Raw genomic sequence first — 19,724 nt, forward strand, 5'->3', positions numbered from 1 at the left:
CTTTCAATACACAATATCCCTTGGAGATCTCCCTGTCTTGTTTTCCATTTTCCGTAGGGTTCACAGAGCTCTGCTTTTGTGGTTCTGACATTTCTTTCTCTGGGCTTTCCCATCCTCTCCTCTCTTTGTATCTATTATAAAGATAAAAATAGACTACACCCCAGGTCAAATAATCCTTGCATTGGATCAAGGTATGATGTGCATAAGGATCATAAATCCTGCCCTAATCTCCTTACATCTGATCATATTTGATCACCTCATTGGGGTGATCATAAAATTACATAAATACCAAACTGCTGAGACTCCAGGCTCAGTCAAATTAGAACATATTTTTGGCAGACATAATTCAACCTGACAGACCCTTACAGGTGAGGTCTTGTTCCTCCAGCAGACCTGGCCCTCGTTTCATACTTGGTGACCAATTTCATAGAACTTTCTACGTAACCAGGTAGCAGCAGCAGCAGTGGTGATGGTAAAAGCACTGGCCACGAACCACACCATTTCCTACTTTGAATAAGCCTGCTTGAATAGGACCTGCTGAGGGAATTATGCCATCTTCCACTGTCAAGAATACAAGCATTATGGGGAGACAGACACAGATTGGAGAGGACTGACTTCAATTCCAGTCTCCTTTGACTCTTGCCGGCAGTGTGAACTTGCTCCCTGTCCTGAGGAGGGGTCTCAGGCAGATATACCCTGGGGTTTTGTGAAGAGTTGCCAGGTGGATGCTTCTTGGTTCTGCAGGGTGTGTGTGTGTGTGTGTGTGTGTGTGTGTGTGTGTGTAAAAGGGGGTTCTGGTTAGATGTTTCTCAGTCCTGAGCCAGCAGGGTTGTGTGAACATGTCCCACTTATGAGGAGTGGGAGCCTGGAGGTTGTGTCCCACTTATGAGGAGGCGGTGCCAAATGGATGTGCACTGCCTCTGAAGGTAGGGTACTGGGTAGAATGGCTCAGTCCTGAGGATGGCAGTGTTGTGTGGACAGACCTCTGGCTTCTGTGTAGAAGATTCCAAGGGATGAAAAGGCAGCTGGCTGGACAGAAAAGAAGTAACCACTAGAAACAGGCAAGTTTGCCTCATCAGCTTCTGTAGGATCTTAGTGGAATTGCAGGACTGGGTGGTGGAGCCTGGGAAGGTGGACCAGCTGACAGAGAAGAAGCTGAGAAGAGATGCTGACCAGGATGGAACCTGGCAGATGGTGGGAAGTGAATGAGTTTGTTGTGGCTGCCATTGAAAAGAGGTACAATTCTAATAGTAGAGAAAGAAGTAGAGCAGATTCCTAGGGGCATTGTGTAAAAGTGTCTCTGCACGCTGAAGCGTGTGACCTCAGGTGTGAAGGTAATGGAGCCTCTGACAGCTCATTTTCCTGAAGGTGTGATCAGATATGTGCTATAGGTTGATGCGATGAAGAATTGCAGATAAGAGTGTAGAAGGAGGCAGATTAGAAGTTTGATGTGCATTTTTCTTTTCTCTTTCCATAGGTACAACTATTTAGCCCAGTGATGCTTTAGTTGAAAGTTCTTTGAAGCAAGTAGAGAATTGTGCTTCAGCTCACAGAGAGGTGATCCTCTTGAGAAACCTAGAAAATCTCTTTCCCAAAGGATGTGTCTTCCCCAGGACAGCCTGTTGATTTTAACTACCACTGACCAGCTAGGGTTGGTAGAGATGAACGGGAAGGGACTTCTTTGTTGAAGCAGACACCTCTGCCATGCACATCCCTTCCACTGCCACTGCCAGAGTCAGGCTTGTCCGAGGACAGGGAAGGGTGGGGAATGTGATATAGAACACATCTGTCATCCCACATGCTCCCCGTATTAGGTAATGTTACACAGCCTCATTGCTGCCAAGACTTTGCTCCTTCAGGTTGATAGATTACTTCTCTTCCTTTCCTCTATATTCCATTTATTTTGTTGTTATTAAGGATACACGTAATAAAACATAACCAGATCAGTAGTTTCTGCATGTATATTTTAACAATACTGACTACATTCTTCCAGTTGCACAACTGTTCTTGCCTTTTTCTGAGTTGTTCCACCTTTGTTGGCATAAATTCACTACCTCTTAAGGTTCCTATCTAGATCAATGATATTTTGACAAATGTAGGATGGAGTTTCATTTGTGTCTGTACCTTGCTTCTCAGGCTGTCATTAAGCTTGGATATTTATATAAGCATTGACACCTCACCCAGACCCCAGCATGAAGAAAGCATCCTGTTCATTTAGTCACCATTATTGCAGCCTATGATGTGTGTGAACACTGTTGCACCTGCTAGGAACCATCACCCTCCTCTTTTATACTGTTTGGTACTAAGCATCCTTTGATTGCCCATAGTGATTTTAAAGGAAAGCAGAAACTCTAATAAAACACTCCAGTATAGGTAAGGGTGATGTCACAGAGTTGCAAAATTTGGTGAGTGGAGTGAGGGAGTGTAGAAAATGGGAAAGATCCGGCAGGGACCTGAAAAGACAGGATGGTGGTAGGCATAGTCTACTGATGATTAATTTTGTAAGACATAATGAATGGGAATGACTGTATGAAGCACAATGTAAATGAAGAATAGTGTGAAGTACAATGTATATGAACTTTGCAAACAAACCAATATAAAATAAAAATTTTTAAAAAACCCACCAAAATAAAAACCTCTAGTTTCCTTCCTTCTCCATGCAAGCATAGTTCAGCATGATCTCTCTATAGAACTTTTCAAAGAGCAAACCTTTCCTGATGTTTTTATAAGCGGGTATGTTAGAATAACTCTCTATATTAGACTAACTCTCTACCTTCCTGATTCTTCCCTCTATACTCTCAAGGTAGCCATAGAACAGAGAGATTATTTTTTAAATAATTTTTTTAATTTTAATTGTGATTTTAATGAAAGTTTACAGAAAAGTTGAATTTTTCATTTATTCATTGTTGCACATTTCCCCCTCCCCTGCTTGTCCCTCTCCCTTAGTTGACTTTCTTTTTAAAAATATTCATTTATTGTTTCACAGTTATCTCCCTCCCACAGTCCTCTTTGTAATGTACCTCTTATCCTGGACTGTTGTTATACATATAATGCTTTATCATATATTGCTTTTAAGCTGTTCTTTCTTTAATCTGTTCCAATACAGTGTTCATTATCTATCCATTCTTATCCTATTCTCCTCCCAAGCCCCCATGTTAGTCCTGCTTTACAACAGTGGTGCTATGCAGTATATGTCCTTTTGTGACTAAGATATGTCATTCAGTATAATGTCCTCCAGGGTCACTCATGTTGAATAATGTTTTACAAGTTCATTGTTTTTCAGTGCTGTGTAGTATTCCACTGTATGAATATACTATAGTTTTTCTATCCATTTGTTGATGGGCACTTGGGTAGCTTCCATCTCTTTGTTATTGTGAATAATGCAGCAATAAACATGGGTGTGCATGTATCTGTTTGGGTGGCATTTCTGGTTTCTTTAGGACATATTCCCAGTAGTGATATTGCTAGGTCAAACAGTATTTCTAGTTCTGACTTTTTGAGGAACTGCCAATTCACCTTCCATAGTGGTTAAACCATTTTACACTTCCACCAGCAGTGAATAAGGGTTTCAATCTTTTCACAACCTTGCCAGCATTTATTGTTTGCTGCTCTGTTGAACTTGCTATTGTTGCTGGAGTGAGTATAGTTGTTTTAATTTGCATCTGTCTATACTAGGGATTTTGAACATTTCTTCATGTGTTTGGTTGCCATCTGAATGTCTTTGGTGAAGTGTCTATTCATATCCTGTGCCCATTTTGAGATTGGGTTATTTACATTTTCCTTGTTGAGGTGCTGGAATATTCTACATATTTTAAATATTAATATCTTATCAGATATGCCATTGCCAAATATTTTTTCCCAGTCTTTGACATTCCTATTTACCCTGTTGGAGAAGATTTTTTGTGCTTAGGGATTTGCTACTTAGAAGGTCCCATTCATCTATTTTGTTTTCTCCTTGTTGTAGGTAAAATACTTGAGAGCAAATCTAGCTAGAGTCACAAAAGAACTGTACATAGAAAATTACAAAACATTACAATACAAGAAACAAAGAGAGACCTGGAGAAATAGAAGAATATATGATGCTTATGTAGGAAGATTCAATACTGTGAAAATAAAAAGTCTACCAGAGACAATCTACAAATTCAATACAATCGCAATACAAATACCAATTTCATTCTTCAGTGAGAAGGAAAAGGCAATTTCCAATTTTATCTGGAATGGAAAAAGACTTCACATAAGTAAAGCACTCCTAAAAAAAGAGAAATAAGATAGGAGGCATCACAATCCCTGATCTCAAATCATACTACACAGCCAGGTGGTCAAGACAGTGTGGTACTGGTATAGTGACAGACACATAGATCAATGGAATAGAACTGAGAACCCAGAAATCAGCTAATTTTCCTATGATAAACTGATTTTGGACAAGGAGATGAAATCAGGGAAACAACAGCCTCTTTAACAAATGTTGTTGGCAGAATTGGAACACTATCTGTACAAAACTCAAGCAAGACCCTCACCTCACACCATACAAAAAACCTACTCAAAGTGGATCAAAGACCTAGGAATAAAACCAAGGGCTATAATGTTTGTCAGAGAAAACCTTGGAAGAACTCTAGAAACCCTAATCAATAGCATGAAAAGTCTTCCAAACAGTGTAGGGTGTATATGGAGACGGGCATTATCTGTTTCATTTTATTACTTAATATATTTCTAGAAGGAGTTTTTGAGTGGTGAGAATGATTAGCCAGTGTGGCCGCTATCATAAAGGTTGATGGTTCAGGTTCACCCAGAAGCACTTGGAAAGGAAGGCCTTAGGATCCACTTCTCAAATAAATTTTAAGAAGCATTTTACAAAATTCATTCTTACTCTTACAACTGAGAATTTTTGGTGGGATACCTTCAAATTTCATGTTTCCCAAATCCTGGACATTAAACTCTGTATTCATTCAGCACTCTGCTAGAGCATTTCAACAGTCCTTAATGATTTTCCATACATATTTTTCTTAATTTCTACATATTTTTGGATGCCATTGTAAATGATCTCTTTCTGAAATTAATTTTATAAAGATTTGCTGCTGTTATGTGAAAATATAATTAGATTTTATGTATTGATAGTTGTCTTATTTTGCTAGTGCTGCTGCAACTAAAATAATATGTGTCAACATTTTACACGATATGAATTTATTTTCCCATAGTTCAGAAAATTCAAAGATCAGGATCAATATTGGCTCAAGGGCAGGTTCCTTGTCTCTTTCATCTTCTGTAGCTACTGGTAATCCTCAGTATTCCTAGGTTGTTTGGGTTATTTTGTTTGTTTGCTTTTATTGGTTTTACTTGTTGTTGTTATTGTAGATGACTCATAGCAACCTATGAACAAAAGACCTGAACACTTGTATAACTTTTGTGATTCATAGGGTTTCTGGAGACAAGCTATTTCAGAAGTGGATGCCACTCCTGCTTCCAAGCTTGTTTTAAAGGGGGAACTCCACCAAACACTGTCCACCATGGATGACCATTCTCACATTTGACACATCAGTGTCACAGTGTTCAGCTTTGCAGCAACCACGAGTTACCTCTCTCTGTACAGCAAGGGGAAAGACCAGGGCTATATGACCTAGAAGAATGTTTCACCAAAAACAATTAAAAACAGGCCCTTGTTGCTGTTGGTTTTAATTACAAAATTCATATGCATTGTATTTCACACTATTCATTCACAATCACACTATTCTTCATTGACATTGTGTTTCATACAATTATTCCCATTTATTAATTTTTATAAAATTAATCACCATTGGATTATGCCTACTATTACTCAGTCTTTTTAGGTCCTTGCCACACCTTTCCCATTTCCTTTACCTCCTCCCTCCATCCATCAAATTGTGCAAACTTGTGATTTCTCCCCTACTTATCTTTACCCCTCTGCTCCCACCCCTTTCCCCCTTGAATCTCCATGCATGTTTTACTAGTTATCCTTCTATTTTTACAATAATGGTCTTATGCAGTATTTGTCCTTATAAGACTGAGTTAGTTCACTTAGCTAAATATTATCTAGTCTTTCACAAGTTATGTAGTATTTTTAGAAATTGTTCCTGAGTGTTGTATACTATTCCATTGTGTTAATGTATCACAGTTTCTCAATCCATTTGGTTGTGGTTGGACATTTGGGCTGTTTCTATGTTCTTGCGATGGTGAAAATGCTGCTTTGAACATTGGTGTACAAATCTCCATTTGTGTCTCAGTTCTAATTTTGTTGGAGTTTATTCTTAGTAGTGGAACAGATGGGTCATACAGAATTTCTATGTTCATCTTTTTGAGGAAATGCCAAACTGCCTTCCAGTGAGGTTGTACCGTTTTACAAGCCATCAATAGTGTGTGAGGGTTCCCACCTCTTCACATCCTCTCCAACATATATTTCTTGCTGCCCTGCTAAATTTTGCCACTGTTAGGGGAGAGATGGTATTTCATTGTGGTTTTGATTTGCATCTCTCTTACTGACAATGATTTAGAACATTTATTCATGTGCCTTGTTTGTTAGCCTTCCTCTGTGAAAAGTCTTTCTACGTCATTTGCCCATTTTGTAATTGTGTTTTCAGTCTTTTCCTTCTGGAGTCCCAGTGTTGTTGTTTGGTGCCGTTAGTCGTAGACGACTCATAGCGACCCTGTGAACAAAAGGCCTGAGCATTGTTCATAGGGTTTCCAGAGGCAAGCCGTTTCAGAAGTGGATGCCGCTCCTGCTTCCAGGCTTGTTTTAGTCAGGAAGCTCCAGCAAACACTGTCCACCATAGGTGACTATTACCACATTTGGCACATCAGTGTCATAGTGGTCAGCATCACAGCAACCACGAGTTACCTCTGTACAGCAATGCACAGACCAATGCTTTGCTATACCACCTAGAGGAATGTTTGACAGGAAAACAATTTGAACCTGGCCTGAGGGCCACAGATTAAAATCACCCACCTTCTGCTTGGTAGCATAACTTTCTGTCCCCTAGGCCAATGTAGCTCTCTCTCTGTTGTCGTTGTTATGTTTGGTGCCGTAGAGTTGTAGACAACTCATAGTGGCCCTATGAACAAAAGGCCTGAGCATTGGTCATAGGGTTTCTGGAGCTGGAGTCCCGGTAGTATGTTTTAAACTTTTGTTATGAGACCCTTAATATCATCTCAATGGTATTGTCAGACATGTTTTTTTCCTAGTTGGTAGATTTTCTTCTCACCCTATTGGAAAAAGTTTTTGATGCACACAGGGATTTAGTCTTTAGAAGATTCCATTCAATTTTATCTTCTCCAGATTGTGCATTTCTGGTTGTATTTGTCAGCCTGTTTACACCATAGACTAAGCCTTCAAAGCTTGGTCCAAGTTTGTCTATGATTAACTTTATGGTTTGGGGCTTTACTCCGAACTCTCTCGTCCACCTTTAATTGATTTTTGTTTATGATGTGAGATGTGGATCCTGTTGCAGCTTTCTGTAGGTACTGTTTTGCCAGCACCATTTGTTTAAGAGATTATTATTTCCCCATTTGATAGGTTTTATTGTTTTGTAGAATATCAGTTAACCATAGATAGCTGGGTCCATGTCTAGGTTTTCAGTTCTGTTCTATTGGTCTATGTGTTTGTCATTGTACCAGTACCATGCTGTTTTGGCTATTATTGCTATGTAGTAGGTTTTGAGGTCAGAGAGTGCTATGCCTCCCGCTTCAATTTTATTTTTCAGAAGTGCTTTACTTATTCAAGGTTTTGATCTTCTCTAAATAAACTTGATAATTTCCTTTTTGATATCCTTGAAAAATGAATTTGATATCTGTATTGGGATTTCATTGAACAGATAGATTGCTTTTAGTTGGATTGTCATTTTCACTATATTGAGTCTTTCTATCCATATCAAGAAAACAAAGATTCTGGACTGCTAGACAACACCTGGTAAATGAAGAGGAGACTGAAACTGTCAACAACTTCATTTTACTTGGATCAAAATTAACACCCTTACCATGACCTGAATCAGAGGCACCTTATTCCTCAAACTTATGTAATTACCCCTTAATAATTTGTAGAGGTCGCTAAGTGTAGACTTTCCCAGTGCAATGTGTCTCCTGATTTCCTGACTGCTGGTACCAACGGTGTTAATTGAGGATCCAAGTAAGATGGAGTTGCTGACAATTTCATTCTCTTCTCTATCCCTCATGATGTTGTCCCTCAGTCCAATGGTAAGAATCTCTGTTTTGTAGACATTGAGATGGGATCCATATCGAAGGCTGAATTCTTTGATCTTCTTCAACAATTGCTTCAAGTCCTTCTGACTATCATTAAGCAAGGTTGTATCATCTGCATAATGCAAGTTGTTGATGAGTCTCCCTCCAATCTTGATGCCACACTCCTCTTTATAGAGTCCAGCCTCATATAATTTATTCAGCATACAGTTTGAATAGGTATGGAGAGAGAATTCAACATTGATGCACACCTTCTTCATTTTAAACCATGCAGTGTTCCCCTGCTCTGTTCACACAACAGCCTCCTGGTCCAGGTATAGGTTTCACCTGAGCACAATTAAGTGCTCTGGGATTCCCATTCCTCTCAATGTTAGCCACAACTTGTTGTGATTCACAGAGCCAAATGCCTTTGCATAGTAAATAAAGCACAAATAGACTTTCTTCTGTTATTTTTTACTTTCAGCTGGAATCCATCTACCACCAGCAATGATATACCTAGTGCTGCATCCTCTTCTAAATCCTTCTTGAACTTCTGGTAGCTTTAAAAAATATTTTTTACCAGTATTTTGCTTGCATGTGATCTTAATGATATTGTTCTATAGTGTCCACATTCTGTTAGATCACCTTTTTTTGGGAATGGAAACAAATATAGACCTCTTCCAATCATTTGGCCAGACAACTCTCCTCCAAATTTCCTGGCATAGACTGGTGAGTGCATCCAAGACTGCATCTGTTAACTGAAACAAGTCACTTGGTATCCCATCGATTACTAGGGACTTATTTTTTCCCAGTGCCTTCAAAGCAGCTTCCTCTTCCCTATTCATTACCATTGGCTCCTGCTTATGTAGTATTTTCTGAAATTTTTTAGTGTCAATCAGTTCTTTTGGTACAGTGATTCTGTGTATTCACTCCATCTTCTTTTGAAGCTTTCTGGGTCATTCAGTACATTTTTCATAGCATCTTTCAATATCAGAGTTTAACTTTTCCTAATATTATCTTATTAAAGATTTAATTTCCTCTGGTTCTGTTGTGATGTCACCTCTGTCATTCCTTAATTAAGTTAATTAAGTTTTTTCTTTTGTTAAGTTTGCTAATGGTTTGTCCATTTTATTGACCCTTTCGAAGAAAACAGCTCTTGGTTTTGTTGATGGCTTCAATTGTTTTTGTTTTTTATCTCATTGATTTAAGTTTTTCTGCTTATAATTTTCTTTCTTCTAGAGGCTGTGAGGTTTTCTACTTGATGAAAGTATTGAGTTAGATCATTTACTTTGCATCTTCTCTCCCCCTTTAAAAAAATGTGTTTACCTATTGCTTAGAACTGCCTTAGCTTCATCCTAGAGGTTTTGGTATATTGTATATTCATTATCATTTGTTTCAAGTAACTTTTTTAGTTTGTACTTTTATTTCTTCTAATCCAATCATATTCTAGCATGATGTTATTTATCTTCCACATGGGTGGTATTATAAGCTTTATCCTCTTGTGCTTAATTTCTAGTTTTATGGTACTGTGTTCTGAGAAGATGTTTTGTTTTCTTTCAAAGTTTTTTAATTTGTTGAGGATTACTTTGTGCCCTAATATGTGATCACTTTTGGAGAATGTACCGTACGCAGTTGAGAAAAAAGTGAATTGAGTTTTAGTTGGGTGGAACATTCAGAATACATCCACAATGTTGAGTTGGCTGAATGTATAGATAAGATTTTCTGCATCTTTCTTAAGTTTCTTTTGAATTGATTTAGTTTTTGGTGAGAGTACTGTATTAAAGTCTCCTACCAGAGCTTGCTTCAGCAGCACATATACTAAAATTGCAGTGATACAGAGAAGATTAGCATGGCACAGGGATAGCACAGGGATGACACTCAAATTTGTGAAGTGTTCCATATTTTTTAAAAAGTAAAGAAAACCCAAGAATAATCTGGGACAACATCAAAAGAAATAATGTACATAGTTGGAATCCCAGAACAGGAAGAAAGAATTAAAGACACCGAAAAAGTTGTGGAAGAGTTACTAAAAAAACCCTTTCTGGACATAATGAAGAATGTTGTTGTTGTTGTTATGTGCTGTTGAGTGACCTGCAACTTGTAGCAACCCTATGTACAAAAGCCCTGAAACCTCCTCTATCCTGTGCCACTCTTACTGTCTCTGACACACCTAACCCCATTACCCCAGTCACTGAAACAATCCACCTCATCAAAGATTTTCCTCTCTTGTGTTTGTCCCTTCACCCTCCCAAGCATGACGTCCCTCTCCAAGGACTGGCCCCTCCTTGCAACATGTCCAAAGTATTTCAGGCAAAGCTTCAGAATCCTTGTCTCCAAGGAGCAGCCTGGTCTTACCCTCTCTAGAATAAAGCTGTTTGTTCTTCTAGCAGTCCATAATATATTAAATATTTTTCTCCAGCACTACAGCTCAAAGGCATCAGTTCTCCTTCTATCATCGCTAGTCATTGACCAGTTTTCTGATGCATAACAAGTAATTGCAAAGGTTATGGCCTGGATCAGGCATACCCTAGTCTCCAGACTGACATCATTGCTCTTCAATACTTTAGAGAGGTCTCTGACAGCAGACTTTCCCAATGTAGAGCAAAGACCAGATGAACTGTGGGAAGATATCAAGAATATCATCCAGGGAGAATGCAAAAGATCATTACAAAGACAGAGGAGAAAGAAAAGACCAAGATGGATGTCAGAAAAGACTCTGAATATTGCATTAAAGCACCGAGATGCCAAAGCAAAGGGAAGAAATCAAGGTATTAAGAAGTTGAACAGAAGATTTCAAAGGGTAGCACGGGAAGAGAAAGTAAACTATTACAGTGAAATGTGCAAAGATTTGGAATCAGAAAGCAAAGGGGCTGAACTCACTTGGCATTTCAACAAAAGGATAGCAATAAAACTTTGGTTCTCAGTAATTATATTGAAACTGCGTGATTTAAATGCACCAGTGAAGAGAAGAAAAATAGCAGATTGCATAAAACCCCCAAACCCTTCAATGTGCTGTCTACAAGAGACAAGCCTGAAAAGTGAATATAAAGAAAAACTAAGACTAAAAGGCTGGGAAAAAAATATACCAAGCAAATGACAACTAGAAAAAAGCAGGAGTAGTGATACTTATCTCTGATAAAATAGATTTCAGTGTAAGAACTGTCACAAAGGATAAGGAAGGTCACTATAAAATGCTTAAAGGGTCAATAGAATAAGAACACATAATCTTAATAAATATCAATACATCAAATGATAAAACTGCAAAATACACAAAACAAAACTTAAAATAGAAGTAGACAACACCTCAGTACACCACTCTCAAGAAAAGATAGAACTGCCAGAGAAAACTCAACAAAGATGTTGAAGAATTAAAGCACACAGTAAAACAACTCAATCTCTTAGACATGTACGGGCTAGTATACCCCCCAAAAGCACAGTATACCTTCTTCTCCAATGTGCATGGATCATTCTCCAGAATAGATCACATTGTAAGTCACAAAGCATTTATCAATAAATTAAAAAATAAAAATAATACAAAGCATCTTCTCAAACCCCAAGGTCATAAAATTAAACAGAAATAAGAGGATAAAGGAGAATAAACCATATATTTGGAAGCTCAACATCACCCCTGCTTGAATAGAAGTGGATAATAGAAGAAATAAAAAAATGAAATAAAAACTTTTCTTGAAACAAAATACAGTGAAAGCACAAGTTACCAAAATTTCTGAGAAACAGTCAAAGCAGTAATTAAAGGTCAGTTTATAGCAATAAGCAAACATATCAAAAGGGAAGGAAAAAATGATAATTGATTCTTTAATCCAATATCTCCAACAAGTTTAAAAGAACAGAAAAAAACCCACCAAAAAACAAAAAACCCTGGCACCTCTAAAAAATGAAATTCTAAAAATTAGGGCAGAAATAAGTGAAATAGAAAATAGAAAAATAATTGAAGCTATCAACAAGACTTGGAGTTGGTTCTCTAAAATGGCCAATAAAATAAACAAACCACTAGCAAAATTAACAAAGAATAAGAAAGAAAAGACACAACTAATCTGAATCAGAGATGAAAGGGGCAATGTCATAACAGAGCCAACTAACATAAAAAGGCTAACAATGGACTATTATGAAAACCTAGAAGAAATGTACAAATACTTAGAAATTCACAACCTATCTAAACTGACACAGACCAAAATAAAACACGTGAACAGGCCCATTACAAAATGAGAAGAAATTGTACAAATAATAAAACAACTTTCAATAACAACACAAAAGCTCTGGACCAGATGGTTTTACTAGGGAATTTTTTTTTAATTTAGGTTGTTTATTTTTCATTTCAATGAACATCTACAGAGATTTTGGGATTCCATTCATAAAACATCAGAGAACTGTTACCAATTCTACTATATTATTTTAGAAAAATAGAAAAAGATGGAATTCTCCCAGACTCATTCTATGAAGCATTCATACTCTTAATACCAAAGTCAGGTAAAGACATCACCAGTATAGAAAATTATAGGCCAGTAGCCAAAGACATTCCTCTAGGTCGTATAGCCCTGGTATACAAGTTGCCGTACCGCGGTCACTTGCGGTTGCTGTGAGGCTGAACACTGTGACTGTGATGTGTCAAATGTGTTAATAGTTGGCTACACAATGCAGACAGAGAGTGGGGTGGAGCTCCCGGATTAAAACAAGCTTGGAAGGAGGAGTGGCATCCACTTCCATATAGCTTGCCTCCAGAAACCCTATGAACCTGGAGAGAGGATGAAAGGCACCCAGGCGTCAAGGACTCTCCTTCATAGGGTCGCTATGAGTCACCTGCGACTCGATAGCACTTAACAACAACAACATATCTCATAGATGCAAAAATGCTCAATAAAATCCTGGCCTGTAGAAAGAAATGACATTCAGAAGAATGGGAATCCCAGAGTACTTGATGTGTTCATGTGAAACCTGAACCTTGATCAGGAGGCTATTGTGCAAACAGAGCAGGGGAACACTGTATTGTTTAAAATAGGGAAGGAAGTGCATCAGGGTTATATTCTCTCTCCATACTCAATCTGTATACTTAGCAAATTATATGAGAGGCTGGACTCTATGAAGAGGACTGTGGTATCAGAATTGGAGGGAGACTCATCAATAACCTGAGTTATGCAGATGACACAACCTTGCTTACTGACAGTGAGGAGGACTTGAAGCACTTGTTGCAGAAGATCAAGGAATGCAGCCTTCAGTATAGATTGCAATCTCAATATCAAGAAAACAAAGATTCTTACCATTGGACTAATGCACAGTGGGAGAGGTAATTAAATTGTTAACAGCTTCCTCTTGCTTGGATCCACAATTAACATCCTTGGTACCAGCAATTAAGAAATAAGAAGATGCATTGCACTGGGAAATTACACAGTTAGGGACCTCTCCAAATTATTGAGGAGTAATGATGTCAGTTTGAAGACTAAGGTACATCTGATTCTTGCCATGGTCTTTCCATTTACATGTTATCCATCTGAGAGCTTGAAAATCAATAAGGATGACAGCAAAATAATTGACACCTTTGAGCTGTGGTGTTGGAGCAAAGCACGGAACATCCCATGGATGACCAAGAGAATGAACTTATGTATCTTGGAGAGGGTGCAGCTGTAGTGCTCTTTGGAAGCAGGAATAATGAGACTTTATCTCACACATTTGGGGCATGTTTCTAGGAGGGGCTATTCCTTGGGAAAGCACATGATGCTGGGAAGGGTGAAGGGTTGGCAAAGGAGAGGAAGGCTCTTAACCTTCAATTGATATGGAGACTGCTGCAGTGGGCTCTTGTATGTCGGAAGTGTGAGGATGGTGCAGGATAGAACAGGGTTCTGATTTTTGTTCATAAGGTCACCATTAGTTATACTTTACTCAACAGACCTAACAACAGCAACAGAATGCAACAATACATAAAATAATTCAACATGATCATATGAGATTCTTAATAGGTATGCAAGGATAGTTCAACATAAGAAAAACAATCAGTGTAATTTATCACATTAACAAAGCAAAGAACCACATGATCCTATCAATTGTTCTAGAAAAGGCCTTTGACAAAATCCAACACCGTCCTCTGATTAAAACACCCAATAAAATAGGGATAGAGGGGAATTTCTTCACCATTGTGAAAAGTATATACTAAAAAGTCAAGAATAGACATCATTTTCAATGAAGAGAGATTAAAGACATTCCCTTTGAGAACAGGAGCTAGACAAGTATGCACATTATTTCATCTCCTATTCAATATTGTATTGGAAATCTTAGTGAGAGCAATAAGATAAAAGAACAAAATGAGAGCTATTGAAATTGGCAAAGTGGAGGTAAATTATGTCTATATACAGATGATATAATAGTATACTTAGAATACCCTAAAGATTCAGTGAGAAAACTACTGATCATAGTTGACCAATTCAGCTAAGTGGCAGGAAACAAGATCAACATACAAAAATCAATTGGAATTCTTTACAGTGACAAAGAGAATACAGAACAGGAGCTAAGAAAAAGAATATTCATCCCAATAGCTAACCACAAGATTAAATACTTGAGACTAAATCTACTTAGAAATATAAAAGATCTATTCAAAGAAAATGACAAAACATTACAACAAGAAACAAAAAGAGACCTGAAGAACAGGAAGACTATACCATGCTCATGGATAGGAAGACTCAATATTCTGAAAATAAAAATTCTACCTAAGGCAATCTATACATTCAATACAGTCCAAATACAGATACAGTTCCATTCTTCAACAAGATAGAAAAGGCAATTTCCAATTTCATCTGGAATGGAAAGAGACCCTGAAATAAGTAAATAATTCTTGAAGAAGAGAAACAAGGCAGGAGGCATTTCATTCTCTGATGTCAAATCCAACTACACAGCTGTGGTGGTCAACACAGTGTGGTACTGACACAATGACAGTCACACAGATCAATAGCAAAGAATTGCAAAACCAGCAATCAGCTAAACTACCTATGGTCAACTGATTATTGACAGAGATACAAAATCAATTAAGTGGGGATATGACAGACTTGTTAACAACTGGTCTTGACAAAATTGGAATACTATGTGTAGAAAACTCAAGCAAGACTCATATCTTACATCAGACACAAAAACTAACTCAAAGTGGATCGAGGACCTAGTAGTAAAACCAAGGATGATATTTTTCATCAGAGAAAAGATTGGAAGAACTCTAGTAGCTCTAATCTATAATATGAACAGTCTTCCAAGCATCTTGAAACTCCTACAACCAGTAGAGAATAAAATTGATGAATTGGTCCTTCTAAGAATTAAATCTCTATGCACATCAAAAATCTTCTCCAACAGGGTAAAAAAGAGACTCTTAGACTGGAAAAAATATTTTGTAATGACATATCTAATAAGGGATGCATATCTAAAATCTATAGAATACTCCAGCACCTCAACAAGAAAAAGGAAACAACTCAATTGTAAAATGGCACAGGATATGGACACTTCACCAAAGAAGACATTCAGATCACAAACAAATACATGGAGAAATGTTCAAAATCCCTATCTCTCAGAGGGATGCCAATAAAAACAACTAAGATGCCATTTCCCCCCAGTAACAACAGCAAAGTTCAACAAATCAGCAAACAGCAAATGCTGGCGAGGTTGTGGAGAGATTAAAACTTATTTACAGCTTATGGAAGTATAACATGGTGTAATCACTGTTTAAGGTGGTTTGGCACTTTCTCAGTAAGTTAGAAATAGAAATTTCATTTGGCCAAGAAATATATCCTAAAGAAACCGGAGTTACCATCCAAATAAATATATGCACACCCATGCTTATTGCTGTTTTATTCATAATAGCAAAGAGATGGAAACAATCCAAATCCCATTAATAAGTGAATGGATAGAAAAATTATGGTGTATATTAACACAATGGGATACCATGCGGCATTGTAAAACAAGGAACTCATAAAATGTTATACAACCTGAGTGACCCTGGAGGATATTATGCTGAGTGAAATATCTCAGTCACAAAAATACAAATACTGCACAATACCACTGTTATAAAACAGGATGGCATGGGGATTGAGGTAAAACTAAGAAAAGAGGGGATAAAGAATGAGTACTACATTCTAACAGATGGAGGGGGTGGGTAAAGGAAATGGGAAAGTTCTGGTGTGAAAAACAATGTATACGAACTTTGTTAAGTAAACTAGTATGAAATAAAAATGTCATTTTTTACAGAACATATGATTAGAAAAAAAGAATATATGATTAGGTGTTATTTGTATAACAACAGTCCAGAATAAGAGGTGCATAGCAAAGTCGATTGAGGAAGGGAAGGAAGAAATTATGCAACAATTTTTAAAAAATTTATTTATTTATTTTTCATTTCAATGTACATCTACAGAGATTTTGGAATTCCATTCATTCATTGTTGCACCCTTCTCCCCCCCCACCCCGTCTACTCCTTTCCTTGAAAAGTAAAACTCCCTCATTTGTACACAATCCCCCCGCACATTCCCCAACACCACCCCAACCCCAAATATAATCCACTCTGCAACCCTCATTCCGTACTCTTACGGTAAACATAATGCCCTAAAATATAATACTTTAAAAGTATTCTCTCCCCCATAGACTTCAATGCCGTAAACATATTTCATCCAGTTTTTCTCAGTCTTACCCCCACTCCGATGTCAGCCTCATTCTACAACAGTGGCACCATATAGCATTTTTTTAAAAGTAAACTGGAGGGGAAGTACAGAGGAAAATGTACAACAATGAATGAACAAAAATCCAACTTTTCTGTAAACTTTCATTAAAATTATAGTTTAAAAGAAGTCTCCTACTGTTATTGTAGTGCTGTATTTCTTTCTTCAAACCTGTTAACCATATTTTAAAATCTATTTTGCAGGCGTATCAATTTGTTCATAGATTTTTTACAAAAGCTATGCCTTCTTGATCTGTTGTGCCTTTAATTATTTTATGGGGCTCTTCATATCTGTCATGGTGGTTTTCATCCTGAAGTCGATTTTATCAATAATTAGTATTGCCAGTCCTACTTTTTTTTGTGGATACCATTTGCTTGGTATATTTTTTTCCCATGTTTCTCTTCTCTTAGATGTATCTCTAGTAGATGACATATTGATTGGCTTTCTTTTTTTTTTAATCCATTCTGCTATTCTTTTTCTATTGATTGTTGCATTTAGTTCATTTACATTAACTGTGATTATTTACAGGCCAGGTTTTATCATTGCCATTTTGCTGAGTTTCTTTTTCTGCTGGTTCTTGTTATTATGGTCCATTCACTTTCCTTTAGTTCTCTTTGAAGTACTTCCCATAAAATTTCTTGTAAATTTGATCTTATTTTCACACATTCTTTATGTTGTTTCTTTTCTGCGGAGGATGTGATTTCTCCTTCATGTTTGATGGGGAGCTTTTTCTGGGTACAGGATATTCAGGTGCCAAATGTTATATTTCAGCTTTCTGTATATGCCATCCCATTGTCCTCTAGGCCACATGGTTTCTGCTGAGAAATCAGAACTTAATAGAATTCTTTTCATTGATAGGTAACTATTTGTTTTTCTAGTGCTGCTTTTAGTATTCTATCCTTATCTTTTGTTTTGGAGAATTTGACTATGATATGACTTGATGTTTTTATTTTGGGGTCTAGTCTCTTTTATGTTCTCTGAGCTTTTTGAATGTGGATTTCCTTTCTTCGTAATACCTGGGAAGTTTTCTTCTAAAACATCTTCCACAATTTTCTCAGTGATTTCTCTGTCCTTGTATTCTGGATTTTCAGTCATGCATATGTTGTTCCTTTTGATGTCATGCCACATGATTTTTCTTCTATGATGTTTCCACTGATGTTCTTGTCTTCAGGTCACTGACTCTCTGCTGTATGTCTTCTGTTCTACTTTTTTTGTCTCTCCAGCATGTTGGACACTTCTGCCATTTTGGTCTTAATATTCTAGATTGCATTTTCATACATTTCTGTTATTTCTAGTACTATGTTGGCTATACCCTTTCTGTCTTGTCTTTTTACGTTTTTGTACCTCTTTATCTATAGTTTCAATTTTTCTTCCATCTTTTGCATTTTCTTCTGTAATTGTATAAGTTTCTCTTCATTGATATATTTCTTCTGGCTCCCTGTCTCTGGAATATTTACTTTCTTAATGGCTTCCAGTTTTTAAACTATCATTTACACCTTCTTCAGTAGCTGTTCTAATTACTACTCAACAATATATATTTTTTTTCTGGTTCTCTACTTTTAGGGTATTCTCTTTATTTGTGGCTTCCATTGTTTTTCCATCATTTGTACTTTCTTTTGTAGCTGTTTGCATGCCTCTATATCTACCTGGATCTTTTGCTTTCTTGTCTCTAGGACTTTGGTTCTGAAATATCCTCTGCTTTTTTTTTTACAATATTTAATTTGTTTTCTCACAGTGTTTGATGATTCTTGGGCTTTCTTGACATTATGTGATGTTTTTCTTGATAAGTGTTAGGCTGTTTCTATTGCACCTGCATAAGTTGCTGGTGGTTTTTATTTTTACAATGTTACTGTTTAGTTGCTAGCTTAAAATGTTAAATTGATGGGTTGAGCCACTTACTCTACTCAAAGTCCTTTCTGGGAAAATTGCCTTTCCTAACTAAAGTCCTTCAGATTCTCTCTGGTCTGCACAGCAGCCCTGCAGCAATCTTGCCTTATTGTAGTCCCCTCTCCCAAACTCTCTTGTCTTCCTTTGTCTATGGAGTGGCTGAGTGGTCCAAGACCAGGTGCTCCACTCAAGCAGTTTCTGTCCAGGGGAGTTTCAAGTCAGCTCTCTTGCTCACAGCTGACTGTGACAGTTGAGAAAGCTGATAACATCTTTCTCCTGCTTGTAGATTTCTGTCTCAAACTCTCTTCTGTTTAACACCTGGGATCACCTGGCAGCAGTGGAGGCAAGGATCCCCAAATCAAGAGATCTTACCCTAAATCAAGAGATCTTTTGATAAGGGAATTTTAGTCCCTTCTCTCACCTGCATGCACCTGAAAGTGCTACCTCTTGAAAAAGAGTGTCACCTGATGGTGCCTTCTCTCCTGAAGCCTTTGTCTTCCTTTGTCACTGGAGTGACATGAGATCAGGGGTGCCAACTTATGCAGTTTGTGTGCAGAAATGTTTCAAGTCAGCTCTCTTTCTTGCAGAAAGATGAGACAGTCCCCTGGTTGAAGCTCTCTGTCACAAACTCTCTTGTTCTGTTTGGCAAGAGGGATGGCCCCAGGTGATGGAGGCAATATATGGTGAGATTTTTTTTTATTTTTATTCATTTATTGTTCCATATTTTTCTCCCTATCCCCAGCTCACTTGAAAAAAAATACATTCTTTGTTTTTTTTTCTATTAGTGTTTATTTTATTTGTTCTCTTTTTTTTTGCTTTTCAATTTTTTTTATTGGGAAAAACATATTGGGGGTACAAGGAGGTGAGGGTTGGGGGTAGAAGGGTGAGGATGGGCCAGGATGCAGTTGCAGAGATGCACAGTTTGGTCGGTGGGGGGAGCAGGTGAAGGAAATA

General features: G+C 37.5%; 1 protein-coding gene across 1 annotated transcript in view; it reads left to right on the forward strand.

Moving 5' to 3' along the window:
- The window catches only part of ADCY1 (adenylate cyclase 1 (brain)), a 461,486-nt gene that overhangs the window by 38,719 nt on the left and 403,043 nt on the right, over positions 1 to 19,724 (forward strand). The gene's annotated exons all lie outside the window — the stretch shown is intronic.

Source organism: Elephantulus edwardii, unplaced genomic scaffold, assembly GCF_000299155.1.
Source record: "Elephantulus edwardii isolate Elephantulus edwardi_28Jun2011 unplaced genomic scaffold, EleEdw1.0 scaffold00376, whole genome shotgun sequence".
Lineage (NCBI taxonomy): Eukaryota > Metazoa > Chordata > Mammalia > Macroscelidea > Macroscelididae > Elephantulus > Elephantulus edwardii.